A 22,304-nucleotide genomic window follows, 5' to 3' on the forward strand; every position below is an offset into this window, starting at 1 on the left:
GGTTTGTGGTTCGAGCCCATCCGGGAGCGGTGTTGTGATGTCTCAGATGTGACGTAAAAAGTTAAAGTTTTTCCACAATACCTGACGAACATTTAATTTTTGGGCTTCCGTGAAGCAATGGTTAGCGCGTTCGGCTGTTAACCGAAAGGTTGGTGGTTCGAGCCCACCCGGGAGCGGTGTTGTGAGGTCTTAGATGTAACGTAAAATTCAGAGTTTTTTAAAAATAACTGACGAACATTTAATTTTTGGGCTTCATTGGCGCAATGTTTAGAGCGTTCAGCTGTTATTCAAAAGGTTTGTGGTTCGAGCCCATCCGGGAGCGGTGTTGTGAAGTCTCAGATGTGACGTAAAAAGTCAAAGTTTTTCCACAATACCTGACGAACATTTAATCTTTGGGCTTCCGTTGCACAATGGTTAACGCCGTCGGCTGTTAACCGAAAGGTTGGTGGTTCGAGCCCATCCGGGAGCGGTGTTGTGAGGTCTTAGATGTAACGTAAAATTCAGAGTTTTTTAAAAATAACTGACGAACATTTAATTTTTGGTCTTCCGTGGCGCAATGGTTAGAGCGTTCAGCTGTTATTCAAAAGGTTTGTGGTTCGAGCCCATCCGGGAGCGGTGTTGTGAAGTCTCAGATGTGACGTAAAAAGTTAAAGTTTTTCCACAATACCTGACGAACATTTAATCTTTGGGCTTCCGTTGCGCAATGTTTAGAGCGTTCAGCTGTTATTCAAAAGGTTTGTGGTTCGAGCCCATCCGGGAGCGGTGTTGTGAAGTCTCAGATGTGACGTAAAAAGTTAAAGTTTTTCCACAATACCTGACGAACATTTAATTTTTGGGCTTCCGTGAAGCAATGGTTAGCGCGTTCGGCTGTTAACCGAAAGGTTGGTGGTTCGAGCACACCCGGGAGCGGTGTTGTGAGGTCTTAGATGTAACGTAAAATTCAGAGTTTTTTAAAAATAACTGACGAACATTTAATTTTTGGGCTTCCGTGGCGCAATGTTTAGAGCGTTCAGCTGTTATTCAAAAGGTTTGTGGTTCGAGCCCATCCGGGAGCGGTGTTGTGAAGTCTCAGATGTGACGTAAAAAGTCAAAGTTTTTCCACAATACCTGACGAACATTTAATCTTTGGGCTTCCGTGAAGCAATGGTTAGCGCGTTCGGCTGTTAACCGAAAGGTTGGTGGTTCGAGCCCACCCGGGAGCGGTGTTGTGAGGTCTTAGATGTAACGTAAAATTCAGAGTTTTTTAAAAATAACTGACGAACATTTAATTTTTGGGCTTCATTGGCGCAATGTTTAGAGCGTTCAGCTGTTATTCAAAAGGTTTGTGGTTCGCGCCCATCCGGGAGCGGTGTTGTGAAGTCTCAGATGTGACGTAAAAAGTCAAAGTTTTTCCACAATACCTGACGAACATTTAATCTTTGGGCTTCCGTTGCACAATGGTTAACGCCGTCGGCTGTTAACCGAAAGGTTGGTGGTTCCAGCCCATCCGGGAGCGGTGTTGTGAGGTCTTAGATGTAACGTAAAATTCAGAGTTTTTTAAAAATAACTGACGAACATTTAATTTTTGGGCTTCCGTGGCGCAATGTTTAGAGCGTTCAGCTGTTATTCAAAAGGTTTGTGGTTCGAGCCCATCCGGGAGCGGTGTTGTGATGTCTCAGATGTGACGTGAAAAGTTAAAGTTTTTCCACAATACCTGACGAACATTTAATTTTTGGGCTTCCGTGAAGCAATGGTTAGCGCGTTCGGCTGTTAACCGAAAGGTTGGTCGTTCGAGCCCACCCGGGAGCGGTGTTGTGAGGTCTTAGATGTAACGTAAAATTCAGAGTTTTTTAAAAATAACTGACGAACATTTAATTTTTGGGCTTCCGTGGCGCAATGTTTAGAGCGTTCAGCTGTTATTCAAAAGGTTTGTGGTTCGAGCCCATCCGGGAGCGGTGTTGTGAAGTCTCAGATGTGACGTAAAAAGTCAAAGTTTTTCCACAATACCTGACGAACATTTAATCTTTGGGCTTCCGTGAAGCAATGGTTAGCGCGTTCGGCTGTTAACCGAAAGGTTGGTGGTTCGAGCCCACCCGGGAGCGGTGTTGTGAGGTCTTAGATGTAACGTAAAATTCAGAGTTTTTTAAAAATAACTGACGAACATTTAATTTTTGGGCTTCATTGGCGCAATGTTTAGAGCGTTCAGCTGTTATTCAAAAGGTTTGTGGTTCGAGCCCATCCGGGAGCGGTGTTGTGAAGTCTCAGATGTGACGTAAAAAGTCAAAGTTTTTCCACAATACCTGACGAACATTTAATCTTTGGGCTTCCGTTGCACAATGGTTAACGCCGTCGGCTGTTAACCGAAAGGTTGGTGGTTCGAGCCCATCCAAGAGCGGTGTTGTGAGGTCTTAGATGTAACGTAAAATTCAGAGTTTTTTAAAAATAACTGACGAACATTTAATTTTTGGTCTTCCGTGGCGCAATGGTTAGAGCGTTCAGCTGTTATTCAAAAGGTTTGTGGTTCGAGCCCATCCGGGAGCGGTGTTGTGAAGTCTCAGATGTGACGTAAAAAGTTAAAGTTTTTCCACAATACCTGACGAACATTTAATCTTTGGGCTTCCGTTGCGCAATGTTTAGAGCGTTCAGCTGTTATTCAAAAGGTTTGTGGTTCGAGCCCATCCGGGAGCGGTGTTGTGATGTCTCAGATGTGACGTAAAAAGTTAAAGTTTTTCCACAATACCTGACGAACATTTAATTTTTGGGCTTCCGTGAAGCAATGGTTAGCGCGTTCGGCTGTTAACCGAAAGGTTGGTCGTTCGAGCCCACCCGGGAGCGGTGTTGTGAGGTCTTAGATGTAACGTAAAATTCAGAGTTTTTTAAAAATAACTGACGAACATTTAATTTTTGGGCTTCCGTGGCGCAATGTTTAGAGCGTTCAGCTGTTATTCAAAAGGTTTGTGGTTCGAGCCCATCCGGGAGCGGTGTTGTGAAGTCTCAGATGTGACGTAAAAAGTCAAAGTTTTTCCACAATACCTGACGAACATTTAATCTTTGGGCTTCCGTGAAGCAATGGTTAGCGCGTTCGGCTGTTAACCGAAAGGTTGGTGGTTCGAGCCCACCCGGGAGCGGTGTTGTGAGGTCTTAGATGTAACGTAAAATTCAGAGTTTTTTAAAAATAACTGACGAACATTTAATTTTTGGTCTTCCGTGGCGCAATGGTTAGAGCGTTCAGCTGTTATTCAAAAGGTTTGTGGTTCGAGCCCATCCGGGAGCGGTGTTGTGAAGTCTCAGATGTGACGTAAAAAGTTAAAGTTTTTCCACAATACCTGACGAACATTTAATCTTTGGGCTTCCGTTGCGCAATGTTTAGAGCGTTCAGCTGTTATTCAAAAGGTTTGTGGTTCGAGCCCATCCGGGAGCGGTGTTGTGAAGTCTCAGATGTGACGTAAAAAGTTAAAGTTTTTCCACAATACCTGACGAACATTTAATCTTTGGGCTTCCGTTGCACAATGGTTAACGCCGTCGGCTGTTAACCGAAAGGTTGGTGGTTCGAGCCCATCCGGGAGCGGTGTTGTGAGGTCTTAGATGTAACGTAAAATTCAGAGTTTTTTAAAAATAACTGACGAACCTTTAATTTTTGGTCTTCCGTGGCGCAATGGTTAGAGCGTTCAGCTGTTATTCAAAAGGTTTGTGGTTCGAGCCCATCCGGGAGCGGTGTTGTGAAGTCTCAGATGTGACGTAAAAAGTCAAAGTTTTTCCACAATACCTGACGAACATTTAATCTTTGGGCTTCCGTGAAGCAATGGTTAGCGCGTTCGGCTGTTAACCGAAAGGTTGGTGGTTCGAGCCCACCCGGGAGCGGTGTTGTGAGGTCTTAGATGTAACGTAAAATTCAGAGTTTTTTAAAAATAACTGACGAACATTTAATTTTTGGGCTTCATTGGCGCAATGTTTAGAGCGTTCAGCTGTTATTCAAAAGGTTTGTGGTTCGCGCCCATCCGGGAGCGGTGTTGTGAAGTCTCAGATGTGACGTAAAAAGTCAAAGTTTTTCCACAATACCTGACGAACATTTAATCTTTGGGCTTCCGTTGCACAATGGTTAACGCCGTCGGCTGTTAACCGAAAGGTTGGTGGTTCCAGCCCATCCGGGAGCGGTGTTGTGAGGTCTTAGATGTAACGTAAAATTCAGAGTTTTTTAAAAATAACTGACGAACATTTAATTTTTGGGCTTCCGTGGCGCAATGTTTAGAGCGTTCAGCTGTTATTCAAAAGGTTTGTGGTTCGAGCCCATCCGGGAGCGGTGTTGTGATGTCTCAGATGTGACGTAAAAAGTTAAAGTTTTTCCACAATACCTGACGAACATTTAATTTTTGGGCTTCCGTGAAGCAATGGTTAGCGCGTTCGGCTGTTAACCGAAAGGTTGGTCGTTCGAGCCCACCCGGGAGCGGTGTTGTGAGGTCTTAGATGTAACGTAAAATTCAGAGTTTTTTAAAAATAACTGACGAACATTTAATTTTTGGGCTTCCGTGGCGCAATGTTTAGAGCGTTCAGCTGTTATTCAAAAGGTTTGTGGTTCGAGCCCATCCGGGAGCGGTGTTGTGAAGTCTCAGATGTGACGTAAAAAGTCAAAGTTTTTCCACAATACCTGACGAACATTTAATCTTTGGGCTTCCGTGAAGCAATGGTTAGCGCGTTCGGCTGTTAACCGAAAGGTTGGTGGTTCGAGCCCACCCGGGAGCGGTGTTGTGAGGTCTTAGATGTAACGTAAAATTCAGAGTTTTTTAAAAATAACTGACGAACATTTAATTTTTGGTCTTCCGTGGCGCAATGGTTAGAGCGTTCAGCTGTTATTCAAAAGGTTTGTGGTTCGAGCCCATCCGGGAGCGGTGTTGTGAAGTCTCAGATGTGACGTAAAAAGTTAAAGTTTTTCCACAATACCTGACGAACATTTAATCTTTGGGCTTCCGTTGCGCAATGTTTAGAGCGTTCAGCTGTTATTCAAAAGGTTTGTGGTTCGAGCCCATCCGGGAGCGGTGTTGTGAAGTCTCAGATGTGACGTAAAAAGTTAAAGTTTTTCCACAATACCTGACGAACATTTAATCTTTGGGCTTCCGTGAAGCAATGGTTAGCGCGTTCGGCTGTTAACCGAAAGGTTGGTGGTTCGAGCCCACCCGGGAGCGGTGTTGTGAGGTCTTAGATGTAACGTAAAATTCAGAGTTTTTTAAAAATAACTGGCGAACATTTAATTTTTGGGCTTCCTTGGCGCAATGTTTAGAGCGTTCAGCTGTTATTCAAAAGGTTTGTGGTTCGCGCCCATCCGGGAGCGGTGTTGTGAAGTCTCAGATGTGACGTAAAAAGTCAAAGTTTTTCCACAATACCTGACGAACATTTAATCTTTGGGCTTCCGTTGCACAATGGTTAACGCCGTCGGCTGTTAACCGAAAGGTTGGTGGTTCGAGCCCATCCGGGAGCGGTGTTGTGAGGTCTTAGATGTAACGTAAAATTCAGAGTTTTTTAAAAATAACTGACGAACCTTTAATTTTTGGTCTTCCGTGGCGCAATGGTTAGAGCGTTCAGCTGTTATTCAAAAGGTTTGTGGTTCGAGCCCATCCGGGAGCGGTGTTGTGAAGTCTCAGATGTGACGTAAAAAGTCAAAGTTTTTCCACAATACCTGACGAACATTTAATCTTTGGGCTTCCGTGGCGCAATGGTTAGCGCGTTCGGCTGTTAACCGAAAGGTTGGTGGTTCGAGCCCACCCGGGAGCGGTGTTGTGAGGTCTTAGATGTAACGTAAAATTCAGAGTTTTTTAAAAATAACTGACGAACACTTAATTTTTGGGCTTCCGTGGCGCAATGTTTAGAGCGTTCAGCTGTTATTCAAAAGGTTTGTGGTTCGAGCCCATCCGGGAGCGGTGTTGTGAAGTCTCAGATGTGACGTAAAAAGTCAAAGTTTTTCCACAATACCTGACGAACATTTAATCTTTGGGCTTCCGTTGCACAATGGTTAACGCCGTCGGCTGTTAACCGAAAGGTTGGTGGTTCGAGCCCATCCGGGAGCGGTGTTGTGAGGTCTTAGATGTAACGTAAAATTCAGAGTTTTTTAAAAATAACTGACGAACCTTTAATTTTTGGTCTTCCGTGGCGCAATGGTTAGAGCGTTCAGCTGTTATTCAAAAGGTTTGTGGTTCGAGCCCATCCGGGAGCGGTGTTGTGAAGTCTCAGATGTGACGTAAAAAGTCAAAGTTTTTCCACAATACCTGACGAACATTTAATCTTTGGGCTTCCGTTGCACAATGGTTAACGCCGTCGGCTATTAACCGAAAGGTTGGTGGTTCGAGCCCATCCGGGAGCGGTGTTGTGAGGTCTTAGATGTAACGTAAAATTCAGAGTTTTTTAAAAATAACTGACGAACATTTAATTTTTGGTCTTCCGTGGCGCAATGGTTAGAGCGTTCAGCTGTTATTCAAAAGGTTTGTGGTTCGAGCCCATCCGGGAGCGGTGTTGTGAAGTCTCAGATGTGACGTAAAAAGTTAAAGTTTTTCCACAATACCTGACGAACATTCAATCTTTGGGCTTCCGTTGCGCAATGTTTAGAGCGTTCAGCTGTTATTCAAAAGGTTTGTGGTTCGAGCCCATCCGGGAGCGGTGTTGTGAAGTCTCAGATGTGACGTAAAAAGTTAAAGTTTTTCCACAATACCTGACGAACATTTAATTTTTGGGCTTCCGTGAAGCAATGGTTAGCGCGTTCGGCTGTTAACCGAAAGGTTGGTGGTTCGAGCCCACCCGGGAGCGGTGTTGTGAGGTCTTAGATGTAACGTAAAATTCAGAGTTTTTTAAAAATAACTGACGAACATTTAATTTTTGGGCTTCCGTGGCGCAATGTTTAGAGCGTTCAGCTGTTATTCAAAAGGTTTGTGGTTCGAGCCCATCCGGGAGCGGTGTTGTGAAGTCTCAGATGTGACGTAAAAAGTCAAAGTTTTTCCACAATACCTGACGAACATTTAATCTTTGGGCTTCCGTGAAGCAATGGTTAGCGCGTTCGGCTGTTAACCGAAAGGTTGGTGGTTCCAGCCCACCCGGGAGCGGTGTTGTGAGGTCTTAGATGTAACGTAAAATTCAGAGTTTTTTAAAAATAACTGACGAACATTTAATTTTTGGGCTTCATTGGCGCAATGTTTAGAGCGTTCAGCTGTTATTCAAAAGGTTTGTGGTTCGAGCCCATCCGGGAGCGGTGTTGTGAAGTCTCAGATGTGACGTAAAAAGTCAAAGTTTTTCCACAATACCTGACGAACATTTAATCTTTGGGCTTCCGTTGCACAATGGTTAACGCCGTCGGCTGTTAACCGAAAGGTTGGTGGTTCGAGCCCATCCGGGAGCGGTGTTGTGAGGTCTTAGATGTAACGTAAAATTCAGAGTTTTTTAAAAATAACTGACGAACATTTAATTTTTGGTCTTCCGTGGCGCAATGGTTAGAGCGTTCAGCTGTTATTCAAAAGGTTTGTGGTTCGAGCCCATCCGGGAGCGGTGTTGTGAAGTCTCAGATGTGACGTAAAAAGTTAAAGTTTTTCCACAATACCTGACGAACATTTAATCTTTGGGCTTCCGTTGCGCAATGTTTAGAGCGTTCAGCTGTTATTCAAAAGGTTTGTGGTTCGAGCCCATCCGGGAGCGGTGTTGTGAAGTCTCAGATGTGACGTAAAAAGTCAAAGTTTTTCCACAATACCTGACGAACATTTAATTTTTGGGCTTCCGTGAAGCAATGGTTAGCGCGTTCGGCTGTTAACCGAAAGGTTGGTGGTTCGAGCCCACCCGGGAGCGGTGTTGTGAGGTCTTAGATGTAACGTAAAATTCAGAGTTTTTTAAAAATAACTGACGAACATTTAATTTTTGGGCTTCCGTGGCGCAATGTTTAGAGCGTTCAGCTGTTATTCAAAAGGTTTGTGGTTCGAGCCCATCCGGGAGCGGTGTTGTGAAGTCTCAGATGTGACGTAAAAAGTCAAAGTTTTTCCACAATACCTGACGAACATTTAATCTTTGGGCTTCCGTGAAGCAATGGTTAGCGCGTTCGGCTGTTAACCGAAAGGTTGGTGGTTCGAGCCCACCCGGGAGCGGTGTTGTGAGGTCTTAGATGTAACGTAAAATTCAGAGTTTTTTAAAAATAACTGACGAACATTTAATTTTTGGGCTTCATTGGCGCAATGTTTAGAGCGTTCAGCTGTTATTCAAAAGGTTTGTGGTTCGAGCCCATCCGGGAGCGGTGTTGTGAAGTCTCAGATGTGACGTAAAAAGTTAAAGTTTTTCCACAATACCTGACGAACATTTAATTTTTGGGCTTCCGTGAAGCAATGGTTAGCGCGTTCGGCTGTTAACCGAAAGGTTGGTGGTTCGAGCCCACACGGGAGCGGTGTTGTGAGGTCTTAGATGTAACGTAAAATTCAGAGTTTTTTAAAAATAACTGACGAACATTTAATTTTTGGGCTTCCGTGGCGCAATGTTTAGAGCGTTCAGCTGTTATTCAAAAGGTTTGTGGTTCGAGCCCATCCGGGAGCGGTGTTGTGAAGTCTCAGATGTGACGTAAAAAGTCAAAGTTTTTCCACAATACCTGACGAACATTTAATCTTTGGGCTTCCGTGAAGCAATGGTTAGCGCGTTCGGCTGTTAACCGAAAGGTTGGTGGTTCGAGCCCACCCGGGAGCGGTGTTGTGAGGTCTTAGATGTAACGTAAAATTCAGAGTTTTTTAAAAATAACTGACGAACATTTAATTTTTGGGCTTCATTGGCGCAATGTTTAGAGCGTTCAGCTGTTATTCAAAAGGTTTGTGGTTCGAGCCCATCCGGGAGCGGTGTTGTGAAGTCTCAGATGTGACGTAAAAAGTCAAAGTTTTTCCACAATACCTGACGAACATTTAATCTTTGGGCTTCCGTTGCACAATGGTTAACGCCGTCGGCTGTTAACCGAAAGGTTGGTGGTTCGAGCCCATCCGGGAGCGGTGTTGTGAGGTCTTAGATGTAACGTAAAATTCAGAGTTTTTTAAAAATAACTGACGAACATTTAATTTTTGGTCTTCCGTGGCGCAATGGTTAGAGCGTTCAGCTGTTATTCAAAAGGTTTGTGGTTCGAGCCCATCCGGGAGCGGTGTTGTGAAGTCTCAGATGTGACGTAAAAAGTTAAAGTTTTTCCACAATACCTGACGAACATTTAATCTTTGGGCTTCCGTTGCGCAATGTTTAGAGCGTTCAGCTGTTATTCAAAAGGTTTGTGGTTCGAGCCCATCCGGGAGCGGTGTTGTGAAGTCTCAGATGTGACGTAAAAAGTCAAAGTTTTTCCACAATACCTGACGAACATTTAATTTTTGGGCTTCCGTGAAGCAATGGTTAGCGCGTTCGGCTGTTAACCGAAAGGTTGGTGGTTCGAGCCCACCCGGGAGCGGTGTTGTGAGGTCTTAGATGTAACGTAAAATTCAGAGTTTTTTAAAAATAACTGACGAACATTTAATTTTTGGGCTTCCGTGGCGCAATGTTTAGAGCGTTCAGCTGTTATTCAAAAGGTTTGTGGTTCGAGCCCATCCGGGAGCGGTGTTGTGAAGTCTCAGATGTGACGTAAAAAGTCAAAGTTTTTCCACAATACCTGACGAACATTTAATCTTTGGGCTTCCGTGAAGCAATGGTTAGCGCGTTCGGCTGTTAACCGAAAGGTTGGTGGTTCGAGCCCACCCGGGAGCGGTGTTGTGAGGTCTTAGATGTAACGTAAAATTCAGAGTTTTTTAAAAATAACTGACGAACATTTAATTTTTGGGCTTCATTGGCGCAATGTTTAGAGCGTTCAGCTGTTATTCAAAAGGTTTGTGGTTCGCGCCCATCCGGGAGCGGTGTTGTGAAGTCTCAGATGTGACGTAAAAAGTCAAAGTTTTTCCACAATACCTGACGAACATTTAATCTTTGGGCTTCCGTGGCGCAATGGTTAGCGCGTTCGGCTGTTAACCGAAAGGTTGGTGGTTCGAGCCCACCCGGGAGCGGTGTTGTGAGGTCTTAGATGTAACGTAAAATTCAGAGTTTTTTAAAAATAACTGACGAACATTTAATTTTTGGGCTTCCGTGGCGCAATGTTTAGAGCGTTCAGCTGTTATTCAAAAGGTTTGTGGTTCGAGCCCATCCGTGAGCGGTGTTGTGAAGTCTCAGATGTGACGTAAAAAGTCAAAGTTTTTCCACAATAACTGACGAACATTTAATCTTTGGGCTTCCGTTGCACAATGGTTAGCGCGTTCGGCTGTTAACCGAAAGGTTGGTGGTTCGAGCCCACCCGGGAGCGGTGTTGTGAGGTCTTAGATGTAACGTAAAATTCAGAGTTTTTTAAAAATAACTGACGAACATTTAATTTTTGGGCTTCCGTGGCGCAATGTTTAGAGCGTTCAGCTGTTATTCAAAAGGTTTGTGGTTCGAGCCCATCCGGGAGCGGTGTTGTGAAGTCTCAGATGTGACGTAAAAAGTCAAAGTTTTTCCACAATACCTGACGAACATTTAATCTTTGGGCTTCCGTGAAGCAATGGTTAGCGCGTTCGGCTGTTAACCGAAAGGTTGGTGGTTCGAGCCCACCCGGGAGCGGTGTTGTGAGGTCTTAGATGTAACGTAAAATTCAGAGTTTTTTAAAAATAACTGACGAACATTTAATTTTTGGGCTTCATTGGCGCAATGTTTAGAGCGTTCAGCTGTTATTCAAAAGGTTTGTGGTTCGAGCCCATCCGGGAGCGGTGTTGTGAAGTCTCAGATGTGACGTAAAAAGTTAAAGTTTTTCCACAATACCTGACGAACATTTAATTTTTGGGCTTCCGTGAAGCAATGGTTAGCGCGTTCGGCTGTTAACCGAAAGGTTGGTGGTTCGAGCCCACACGGGAGCGGTGTTGTGAGGTCTTAGATGTAACGTAAAATTCAGAGTTTTTTAAAAATAACTGACGAACATTTAATTTTTGGGCTTCCGTGGCGCAATGTTTAGAGCGTTCAGCTGTTATTCAAAAGGTTTGTGGTTCGAGCCCATCCGGGAGCGGTGTTGTGAAGTCTCAGATGTGACGTAAAAAGTCAAAGTTTTTCCACAATACCTGACGAACATTTAATCTTTGGGCTTCCGTGAAGCAATGGTTAGCGCGTTCGGCTGTTAACCGAAAGGTTGGTGGTTCGAGCCCACCCGGGAGCGGTGTTGTGAGGTCTTAGATGTAACGTAAAATTCAGAGTTTTTTAAAAATAACTGACGAACATTTAATTTTTGGGCTTCATTGGCGCAATGTTTAGAGCGTTCAGCTGTTATTCAAAAGGTTTGTGGTTCGAGCCCATCCGGGAGCGGTGTTGTGAAGTCTCAGATGTGACGTAAAAAGTCAAAGTTTTTCCACAATACCTGACGAACATTTAATCTTTGGGCTTCCGTTGCACAATGGTTAACGCCGTCGGCTGTTAACCGAAAGGTTGGTGGTTCGAGCCCATCCGGGAGCGGTGTTGTGAGGTCTTAGATGTAACGTAAAATTCAGAGTTTTTTAAAAATAACTGACGAACATTTAATTTTTGGTCTTCCGTGGCGCAATGGTTAGAGCGTTCAGCTGTTATTCAAAAGGTTTGTGGTTCGAGCCCATCCGGGAGCGGTGTTGTGAAGTCTCAGATGTGACGTAAAAAGTTAAAGTTTTTCCACAATACCTGACGAACATTTAATCTTTGGGCTTCCGTTGCGCAATGTTTAGAGCGTTCAGCTGTTATTCAAAAGGTTTGTGGTTCGAGCCCATCCGGGAGCGGTGTTGTGAAGTCTCAGATGTGACGTAAAAAGTCAAAGTTTTTCCACAATACCTGACGAACATTTAATTTTTGGGCTTCCGTGAAGCAATGGTTAGCGCGTTCGGCTGTTAACCGAAAGGTTGGTGGTTCGAGCCCACCCGGGAGCGGTGTTGTGAGGTCTTAGATGTAACGTAAAATTCAGAGTTTTTTAAAAATAACTGACGAACATTTAATTTTTGGGCTTCCGTGGCGCAATGTTTAGAGCGTTCAGCTGTTATTCAAAAGGTTTGTGGTTCGAGCCCATCCGGGAGCGGTGTTGTGAAGTCTCAGATGTGACGTAAAAAGTCAAAGTTTTTCCACAATACCTGACGAACATTTAATCTTTGGGCTTCCGTGAAGCAATGGTTAGCGCGTTCGGCTGTTAACCGAAAGGTTGGTGGTTCGAGCCCACCCGGGAGCGGTGTTGTGAGGTCTTAGATGTAACGTAAAATTCAGAGTTTTTTAAAAATAACTGACGAACATTTAATTTTTGGGCTTCATTGGCGCAATGTTTAGAGCGTTCAGCTGTTATTCAAAAGGTTTGTGGTTCGCGCCCATCCGGGAGCGGTGTTGTGAAGTCTCAGATGTGACGTAAAAAGTCAAAGTTTTTCCACAATACCTGACGAACATTTAATCTTTGGGCTTCCGTGGCGCAATGGTTAGCGCGTTCGGCTGTTAACCGAAAGGTTGGTGGTTCGAGCCCACCCGGGAGCGGTGTTGTGAGGTCTTAGATGTAACGTAAAATTCAGAGTTTTTTAAAAATAACTGACGAACATTTAATTTTTGGGCTTCCGTGGCGCAATGTTTAGAGCGTTCAGCTGTTATTCAAAAGGTTTGTGGTTCGAGCCCATCCGTGAGCGGTGTTGTGAAGTCTCAGATGTGACGTAAAAAGTCAAAGTTTTTCCACAATAACTGACGAACATTTAATCTTTGGGCTTCCGTTGCACAATGGTTAACGCCGTCGGCTGTTAACCGAAAGGTTGGTGGTTCGAGCCCATCCGGGAGCGGTGTTGTGAGGTCTTAGATGTAAAGTAAAATTCAGAGTTTTTTAAAAATAACTGACGAACCTTTAATTTTTGGTCTTCCGTGGCGCAATGGTTAGAGCGTTCAGCTGTTATTCAAAAGGTTTGTGGTTCGAGCCCATCCGGGAGCGGTGTTGTGAAGTCTCAGATGTGACGTAAAAAGTCAAACTTTTCCACAATACCTGACGAACATTTAATCTTTGGGCTTCCGTTGCACAATGGTTAACGCCGTCGGCTGTTAACCGAATGGTTGGTGGTTCGAGCCCATCCGGGAGCGGTGTTGTGAGGTCTTAGATGTAACGTAAAATTCAGAGTTTTTTAAAAATAACTGACGAACATTTAATTTTTGGTCTTCCGTGGCGCAATGGTTAGAGCGTTCAGCTGTTATTCAAAAGGTTTGTGGTTCGAGCCCATCCGGGAGCGGTGTTGTGAAGTCTCAGATGTGACGTAAAAAGTTAAAGTTTTTCCACAATACCTGACGAACATTTAATCTTTGGGCTTCCGTTGCGCAATGTTTAGAGCGTTCAGCTGTTATTCAAAAGGTTTGTGGTTCGAGCCCATCCGGGAGCGGTGTTGTGAAGTCTCAGATGTGACGTAAAAAGTTAAAGTTTTTCCACAATACCTGACGAACATTTAATTTTTGGGCTTCCGTGAAGCAATGGTTAGCGCGTTCGGCTGTTAACCGAAAGGTTGGTGGTTCGAGCCCACCCGGGAGCGGTGTTGTGAGGTCTTAGATGTAACGTAAAATTCAGAGTTTTTTAAAAATAACTGACGAACATTTAATTTTTGGGCTTCATTGGCGCAATGTTTAGAGCGTTCAGCTGTTATTCAAAAGGTTTGTGGTTCGCGCCCATCCGGGAGCGGTGTTGTGAAGTCTCAGATGTGACGTAAAAAGTCAAAGTTTTTCCACAATACCTGACGAACATTTAATCTTTGGGCTTCCGTTGCACAATGGTTAACGCCGTCGGCTGTTAACCGAAAGGTTGGTGGTTCGAGCCCATCCGGGAGCGGTGTTGTGAGGTCTTAGATGTAACGTAAAATTCAGAGTTTTTTAAAAATAACTGACGAACCTTTAATTTTTGGTCTTCCGTGGCGCAATGGTTAGAGCGTTCAGCTGTTATTCAAAAGGTTTGTGGTTCGAGCCCATCCGGGAGCGGTGTTGTGAAGTCTCAGATGTGACGTAAAAAGTCAAAGTTTTTCCACAATACCTGACGAACATTTAATCTTTGGGCTTCCGTGGCGCAATGGTTAGCGCGTTCGGCTGTTAACCGAAAGGTTGGTGGTTCGAGCCCACCCGGGAGCGGTGTTGTGAGGTCTTAGATGTAACGTAAAATTCAGAGTTTTTTAAAAATAACTGACGAACATTTAATTTTTGGGCTTCCGTGGCGCAATGTTTAGAGCGTTCAGCTGTTATTCAAAAGGTTTGTGGTTCGAGCCCATCCGTGAGCGGTGTTGTGAAGTCTCAGATGTGACGTAAAAAGTCAAAGTTTTTCCACAATAACTGACGAACATTTAATCTTTGGGCTTCCGTTGCACAATGGTTAACGCCGTCGGCTGTTAACCGAAAGGTTGGTGGTTCGAGCCCATCCGGGAGCGGTGTTGTGAGGTCTTAGATGTAACGTAAAATTCAGAGTTTTTTAAAAATAACTGACGAACCTTTAATTTTTGGTCTTCCGTGGCGCAATGGTTAGAGCGTTCAGCTGTTATTCAAAAGGTTTGTGGTTCGAGCCCATCCGGGAGCGGTGTTGTGAAGTCTCAGATGTGACGTAAAAAGTCAAACTTTTCCACAATACCTGACGAACATTTAATCTTTGGGCTTCCGTTGCACAATGGTTAACGCCGTCGGCTGTTAACCGAAAGGTTGGTGGTTCGAGCCCATCCGGGAGCGGTGTTGTGAGGTCTTAGATGTAACGTAAAATTCAGAGTTTTTTAAAAATAACTGACGAACATTTAATTTTTGGTCTTCCGTGGCGCAATGGTTAGAGCGTTCAGCTGTTATTCAAAAGGTTTGTGGTTCGAGCCCATCCGGGAGCGGTGTTGTGAAGTCTCAGATGTGACGTAAAAAGTTAAAGTTTTTCCACAATACCTGACGAACATTTAATCTTTGGGCTTCCGTTGCGCAATGTTTAGAGCGTTCAGCTGTTATTCAAAAGGTTTGTGGTTCGAGCCCATCCGGGAGCGGTGTTGTGAAGTCTCAGATGTGACGTAAAAAGTTAAAGTTTTTCCACAATACCTGACGAACATTTAATTTTTGGGCTTCCGTGAAGCAATGGTTAGCGCGTTCGGCTGTTAACCGAAAGGTTGGTGGTTCGAGCCCACCCGGGAGCGGTGTTGTGAGGTCTTAGATGTAACGTAAAATTCAGAGTTTTTTAAAAATAACTGACGAACATTTAATTTTTGGGCTTCCGTGGCGCAATGTTTAGAGCGTTCAGCTGTTATTCAAAAGGTTTGTGGTTCGAGCCCATCCGGGAGCGGTGTTGTGAAGTCTCAGATGTGACGTAAAAAGTCAAAGTTTTTCCACAATACCTGACGAACATTTAATCTTTGGGCTTCCGTGAAGCAATGGTTAGCGCGTTCGGCTGTTAACCGAAAGGTTGGTGGTTCGAGCCCACCCGGGAGCGGTGTTGTGAGGTCTTAGATGTAACGTAAAATTCAGAGTTTTTTAAAAATAACTGACGAACATTTAATTTTTGGGCTTCATTGGCGCAATGTTTAGAGCGTTCAGCTGTTATTCAAAAGGTTTGTGGTTCGCGCCCATCCGGGAGCGGTGTTGTGAAGTCTCAGATGTGACGTAAAAAGTCAAAGTTTTTAAACAATACCTGACGAACATTTAATCTTTGGGCTTCCGTTGCACCATGGTTAACGCCGTCGGCTGTTAACCGAAAGGTTGGTGGTTCGAGCCCATCCGGGAGCGGTGTTGTGAGGTCTTAGATGTAACGTAAAATTCAGAGTTTTTTAAAAATAACTGACGAACCTTTAATTTTTGGTCTTCCGTGGCGCAATGGTTAGAGCGTTCAGCTGTTATTCAAAAGGTTTGTGGTTCGAGCCCATCCGGGAGCGGTGTTGTGAAGTCTCAGATGTGACGTAAAAAGTCAAAGTTTTTCCACAATACCTGACGAACATTTAATCTTTGGGCTTCCGTTGCGCAATGGTTAACGCCGTCGGCTGTTAACCGAAAGGTCTGTGGCTCGAGCCCATCCGGGAGCGGTGTTGTGAGGTCTTAGATGTAACGTAAAATTCAGAGTTTTTTTAAAAATAACTGACGAACATTTAATTTTTGGGCTTCCGTGGCGCAATGTTTAGAGCGTTCAGCTGTTATTCAAAAGGTTTGTGGTTCGAGCCCATTGGGGAGCGGTGTTGTGAAGTCTCAGATGTGACGTGAAAAGTCAAAGTTTTTCCACAATACCTGACGAACATTTAATCTTTGGGCTTCCGTTGCACAATGGTTAACGCCCTCGGCTGTTAGCCGAAAGGTTGGTGGTTCGAGCCCATCCGGGAGCGGTGTTGTGAGGTCTTAGATGTAACGTAAAATTCAGAGTTTTTTAAAAATAACTGACGAACATTTAATTTTTGGGCTTCCGTGGCGCAATGTTTAGAGCGTTCAGCTGTTATTCAAAAGGTTTGTGGTTCGAGCCCATCCGGGAGCGGTGTTGTGAAGTCTCAGATGTGACGTAAAAAGTCAAAGTTTTTCCACAATACCTGACGAACATTTAATTTTTGGGCTTCCGTGAAGCAATGGTTAGCGCGTTCGGCTGTTAACCGAAAGGTTGGTGGTTCGAGCTAACCCGGGAGCGGTGTTGTGAGGTCTTAGATGTAACGTAAAATTCAGAGTTTTTTAAAAATAACTGACGAACATTTAATTTTTGGGCTTCCGTGGCGCAATGTTTAGAGCGTTCAGCTGTTATTCAAAAGGTTTGTGGTTCGAGCCCATCCGGGAGCAGTGTTGTGAAGTCTCAGATGTGACGTAAAAAGTCAAAGTTTTTCCACAATACCTGACGAACATTTAATCTTTGGGCTTCCGTTGCACAATGGTTAACGCCGTCGGCTGTTAACCGAAAGGTTGGTGGCTCCAGCCCATCCGGGAGCGGTGTTGAGAGGTCTTAGATGTAACGTAAAATTCAGAGTTTTTTAAAAATAACTGACGAACCTTTAATTTTTGGGCTTCCGTGGCGCAATGTTTAGAGCGTTCAGCTGTTATTCAAAAGGTTTGTGGTTCGAGCCCATTGGGGAGCGGTGTTGTGAAGTCTCAGATGTGACGTGAAAAGTCAAAGTTTTTCCACAATACCTGACGAACATTTAATCTTTGGGCTTCCGTTGCACAATGGTTAACGCCCTCGGCTGTTAGCCGAAAGGTTGGTGGTTCGAGCCCATCCGGGAGCGGTGTTGTGAGGTCTTAGATGTAACGTAAAATTCAGAGTTTTTTAAAAATAACTGACGAACATTAAATTTTTGGTCTTCCGTGGCGCAATGGTTAGAGCGTTCAGCTGTTATTCAAAAGGTTTGTGGTTCGAGCCCATCCGGGAGCGGTGTTGTGAAGTCTCAGATGTGACGTAAAAAGTCAAAGTTTTTCCACAATAACTGACGAACATTTATTCTTTGGGCTTCCGTGGCGCAATGGTTAACGCGTTCGGCTGTTAACCGAAAGGTTGGTGGTTCGAGCCCACCCGGGAGCGGTGTTGTGAGATCTCACATGTAACGTAAAAATCCAAAGTTTTTCCACAATACCTGACGAACATTTAATCTTTGGGCTTCCGTTGCGCAATGGTTAACGCCGTCGGCTGTTAACCGAAAGGTTGGTGGTTCGAGCCCATCCGGGAGCGGTGTTGTGAGGTCTTAGATGTAACGTAAAATTCAGAGTTTTTTAAAAATACCTGACGAACATTTAATCTTTGGGCTTCTGTGGCGCAATGATTAGCGCGTTCGGCTGTTAACCGAAAGGTTGGTGGTTCGAGCCCACCCGGGAGCGGTGTTGTGAGCTCTCACATGTAACGTAAAAAGCCAAAGTGTTTCCACAATACCCGACGACAATTTAATTTTTGGGCTTCCGTGGCGCAATGGTTAACGCCGTCGGCTGTTAACCGAAAGGTTGGTGGTTCGAGCCCATCCTGGAGCGGTGTTGTGAGGTCTTAGATGTAACGTAAAATTCAGAGTTTTTTAAAAATAACTGACGAACATTAAATTTTTGGTCTTCCGTGGCGCAATGGTTAGAGCGTTCAGCTGTTATTCAAAAGGTTTGTGGTTCGAGCCCATCCGGGAGCGGTGTTGTGAAGTCTCAGATGTGACGTAAAAAGTCAAAGTTTTTCCACAATACCTGACGAACATTTAATCTTTGGGCTTCCGTTGCACAATGGTTAACGCCGTCGGCTGTTAACCGAAAGGTTGGTGGCTCCAGCCCATCCGGGAGCGGTGTTGAGAGGTCTTAGATGTAACGTAAAATTCAGAGTTTTTTAAAAATAACTGACGAACATTTAATTTTTGGTCTTCCGTGGCGCAATGGTTAGAGCGTTCAGCTGTTATTCAAAAGGTTTGTGGTTCGAGCCCATCCGGGAGCGGTGTTGTGAAGTCTCAGATGTGACGTAAAAAGTCAAAGTTTTTCCACAATACCTGACGAACATTTAATCTTTGGGCTTCCGTGGCGCAATGGTTAGCGCGTTTGGCTGTTAACCGAAAGGTTGGTGGTTCGAGCCCACCCAGTAGCGGTGTTGTGAGATCTCACATGTAACGTAAAAATCCAAAGTTTTTCCACAATACCTGACGAACATTTAATCTTTGGGCTTCCGTTGCGCAATGGTTAACGCCGTCGGCTGTTAACCGAAAGGTTGGTGGTTCGAGCCCATCCGGGAGCGGTGTTGTGAGGTCTTAGATGTAACGTAAAATTCAGAGTTTTTTAAAAATAACTGACGAACATTTAATTTTTGGGCTTCCGTGGCGCAATGTTTAGAGCGTTCAGCTGTTATTCAAAAGGTTTGTGGTTCGAGCCCATCCGGGAGCGGTGTTGTGAAGTCTCAGATGTGACGTAAAAAGTCAAAGTTTTTCCACAATACCTGACGAACATTTAATTTTTGGGCTTCCGTGAAGCAATGGTTAGCGCGTTCGGCTGTTAACCGAAAGGTTGGTGGTTCGAGCTAACCCGGGAGCGGTGTTGTGAGGTCTTAGATGTAACGTAAAATTCAGAGTTTTTTAAAAATAACTGACGAACATTTAATTTTTGGGCTTCCGTGGCGCAATGTTTAGAGCGTTCAGCTGTTATTCAAAAGGTTTGTGGTTCGAGCCCATCCGGGAGCGGTGTTGTGAAGTCTCAGATGTGACGTAAAAAGTCAAAGTTTTTCCACAATACCTGACGAACATTTAATCTTTGGGCTTCCGTTGCACAATGGTTAACGCCGTCGGCTGTTAACCGAAAGGTTGGTGGCTCCAGCCCATCCGGGAGCGGTGTTGAGAGGTCTTAGATGTAACGTAAAATTCAGAGTTTTTTAAAAATAACTGACGAACCTTTAATTTTTGGGCTTCCGTGGCGCAATGTTTAGAGCGTTCAGCTGTTATTCAAAAGGTTTGTGGTTCGAGCCCATTGGGGAGCGGTGTTGTGAAGTCTCAGATGTGACGTGAAAAGTCAAAGTTTTTCCACAATACCTGACGAACATTTAATCTTTGGGCTTCCGTTGCACAATGGTTAACGCCCTCGGCTGTTAGCCGAAAGGTTGGTGGTTCGAGCCCATCCGGGAGCGGTGTTGTGAGGTCTTAGATGTAACGTAAAATTCAGAGTTTTTTAAAAATAACTGACGAACATTAAATTTTTGGTCTTCCGTGGCGCAATGGTTAGAGCGTTCAGCTGTTATTCAAAAGGTTTGTGGTTCGAGCCCATCCGGGAGCGGTGTTGTGAAGTCTCAGATGTGACGTAAAAAGTCAAAGTTTTTCCACAATAACTGACGAACATTTATTCTTTGGGCTTCCGTGGCGCAATGGTTAACGCGTTCGGCTGTTAACCGAAAGGTTGGTGGTTCGAGCCCACCCGGGAGCGGTGTTGTGAGATCTCACATGTAACGTAAAAATCCAAAGTTTTTCCACAATACCTGACGAACATTTAATCTTTGGGCTTCCGTTGCGCAATGGTTAACGCCGTCGGCTGTTAACCGAAAGGTTGGTGGTTCGAGCCCATCCGGGAGCGGTGTTGTGAGGTCTTAGATGTAACGTAAAATTCAGAGTTTTTTAAAAATACCTGACGAACATTTAATCTTTGGGCTTCTGTGGCGCAATGGTTAGCGCGTTCGGCTGTTAACCGAAAGGTTGGTGGTTCGAGCCCACCCGGGAGCGGTGTTGTGAGCTCTCACATGTAACGTAAAAAGCCAAAGTGTTTCCACAATACCCGACGACCATTTAATTTTTGGGCTTCCGTGGTGCAATGGTTAACGCCGTCGGCTGTTAACCGAAAGGTTGGTGGTTCGAGCCCATCCGGGAGCGGTGTTGTGAGGTCTTAGATGTAACGTAAAATTCAGAGTTTTTTAAAAATAACTGACGAACATTAAATTTTTGGTCTTCCGTGGCGCAATGGTTAGAGCGTTCAGCTGTTATTCAAAAGGTTTGTGGTTCGAGCCCATCCGGGAGCGGTGTTGTGAAGTCTCAGATGTGACGTAAAAAGTCAAAGTTTTTCCACAATACCTGACGAACATTTAATCTTTGGGCTTCCGTTGCACAATGGTTAACGCCGTCGGCTGTTAACCGAAAGGTTGGTGGCTCCAGCCCATCCGGGAGCGGTGTTGAGAGGTCTTAGATGTAACGTAAAATTCAGAGTTTTTTTAAAAATAACTGACGAACATTTAATTTTTGGTCTTCCGTGGCGCAATGGTTAGAGCGTTCAGCTGTTATTCAAAAGGTTTGTGGTTCGAGCCCATCCGAGAGCGGTGTTGTGAAGTCTCAGATGTGACGTAAAAAGTCAAAGTTTTTCCACAATACCTGACGAACATTTAATCTTTGGGCTTCCGTTGCGCAATGGTTAACGCCGTCGGCTGTTAACCGAAAGGTCTGTGGCTCGAGCCCATCCGGGAGCGGTGTTGTGAGGTCTTAGATGTAACGTAAAATTCAGAGTTTTTTTAAAAATAACTGACGAACATTTAATTTTTGGGCTTCCGTGGCGCAATGTTTAGAGCGTTCAGCTGTTATTCAAAAGGTTTGTGGTTCGAGCCCATTGGGGAGCGGTGTTGTGAAGTCTCAGATGTGACGTGAAAAGTCAAAGTTTTTCCACAATACCTGACGAACATTTAATCTTTGGGCTTCCGTTGCACAATGGTTAACGCCCTCGGCTGTTAGCCGAAAGGTTGGTGGTTCGAGCCCATCCGGGAGCGGTGTTGTGAGGTCTTAGATGTAACGTAAAATTCAGAGTTTTTTAAAAATAACTGACGAACATTAAATTTTTGGTCTTCCGTGGCGCAATGGTTAGAGCGTTCAGCTGTTATTCAAAAGGTTTGTGGTTCGAGCCCATCCGGGAGCGGTGTTGTGAAGTCTCAGATGTGACGTAAAAAGTCAAAGTTTTTCCACAATACCTGACGAACATTTAATCTTTGGGCTTCCGTGGCGCAATGGTTAACGCCGTCGGCCTTTAACCGAAAGGTTGGTGGTTCGAGCCCACCCAGGAGCGGTGTTGTGAGATCTCACATGTAACGTAAAAATCCAAAGTTTTTCCACAATACCTGACGAACATTTAATCTTTGGGCTTCCGTTGCGCAATGGTTAACGCCGTCGGCTGTTAACCGAAAGGTTGGTGGTTCGAGCCCATCCGGGAGCGGTGTTGTGAGGTCTTAGATGTAACGTAAAATTCAGAGTTTTTTAAAAATAACTGACGAACATTTAATTTTTGGGCTTCATTGGCGCAATGTTTAGAGCGTTCAGCTGTTATTCAAAAGGTTTGTGGTTCGCGCCCATCCGGGAGCGGTGTTGTGAAGTCTCAGATGTGACGTAAAAAGTCAAAGTTTTTCCACAATACCTGACGAACATTTAATCTTTGGGCTTCCGTTGCACAATGGTTAACGCCGTCGGCTGTTAACCGAAAGGTTGGTGGTTCCAGCCCATCCGGGAGCGGTGTTGTGAGGTCTTAGATGTAACGTAAAATTCAGAGTTTTTTAAAAATAACTGACGAACATTTAATTTTTGGGCTTCCGTGGCGCAATGTTTAGAGCGTTCAGCTGTTATTCAAAAGGTTTGTGGTTCGAGCCCATCCGGGAGCGGTGTTGTGATGTCTCAGATGTGACGTAAAAAGTCAAAGTTTTTCCACAATACCTGACGAACATTTAATTTTTGGGCTTCCGTGAAGCAATGGTTAGCGCGTTCGGCTGTTAACCGAAAGGTTGGTGGTTCGAGCTAACCCGGGAGCGGTGTTGTGAGGTCTTAGATGTAACGTAAAATTCAGAGTTTTTTAAAAATAACTGACGAACATTTAATTTTTGGGCTTCCGTGGCGCAATGTTTAGAGCGTTCAGCTGTTATTCAAAAGGTTTGTGGTTCGAGCCCATCCGGGAGC

At 44.5% G+C, this 22,304-nt stretch overlaps 4 non-coding genes across 4 annotated transcripts; all 4 read left to right on the top strand.

Moving 5' to 3' along the window:
* The first annotated feature begins 5,672 nt into the window (after positions 1 to 5,672).
* On the top strand, positions 5,673 to 5,745 carry TRNAN-GUU (transfer RNA asparagine (anticodon GUU)). Its single transcript has one exon. It is a non-coding gene; the product is annotated as a tRNA-Asn (tRNA).
* A 4,177-nt stretch (positions 5,746 to 9,922) lies between these two features.
* Positions 9,923 to 9,995, top strand: TRNAN-GUU (transfer RNA asparagine (anticodon GUU)). The gene has a single exon. It is a non-coding gene; the product is annotated as a tRNA-Asn (tRNA).
* Positions 9,996 to 12,413: 2,418 nt separating this feature from the next.
* TRNAN-GUU (transfer RNA asparagine (anticodon GUU)) lies at positions 12,414 to 12,486 on the top strand. The gene has a single exon. It is a non-coding gene; the product is annotated as a tRNA-Asn (tRNA).
* Positions 12,487 to 14,024: 1,538 nt separating this feature from the next.
* On the top strand, positions 14,025 to 14,097 carry TRNAN-GUU (transfer RNA asparagine (anticodon GUU)). Its single transcript has one exon. It is a non-coding gene; the product is annotated as a tRNA-Asn (tRNA).
* The last annotated feature ends 8,207 nt before the right edge of the window (positions 14,098 to 22,304 follow it).

Source organism: Phalangium opilio, unplaced genomic scaffold (genome assembly GCF_054372755.1).
Source record: "Phalangium opilio isolate 3A_F unplaced genomic scaffold, DU_Popi_V2 ptg000352l_1, whole genome shotgun sequence".
Lineage (NCBI taxonomy): Eukaryota > Metazoa > Arthropoda > Arachnida > Opiliones > Phalangiidae > Phalangium > Phalangium opilio.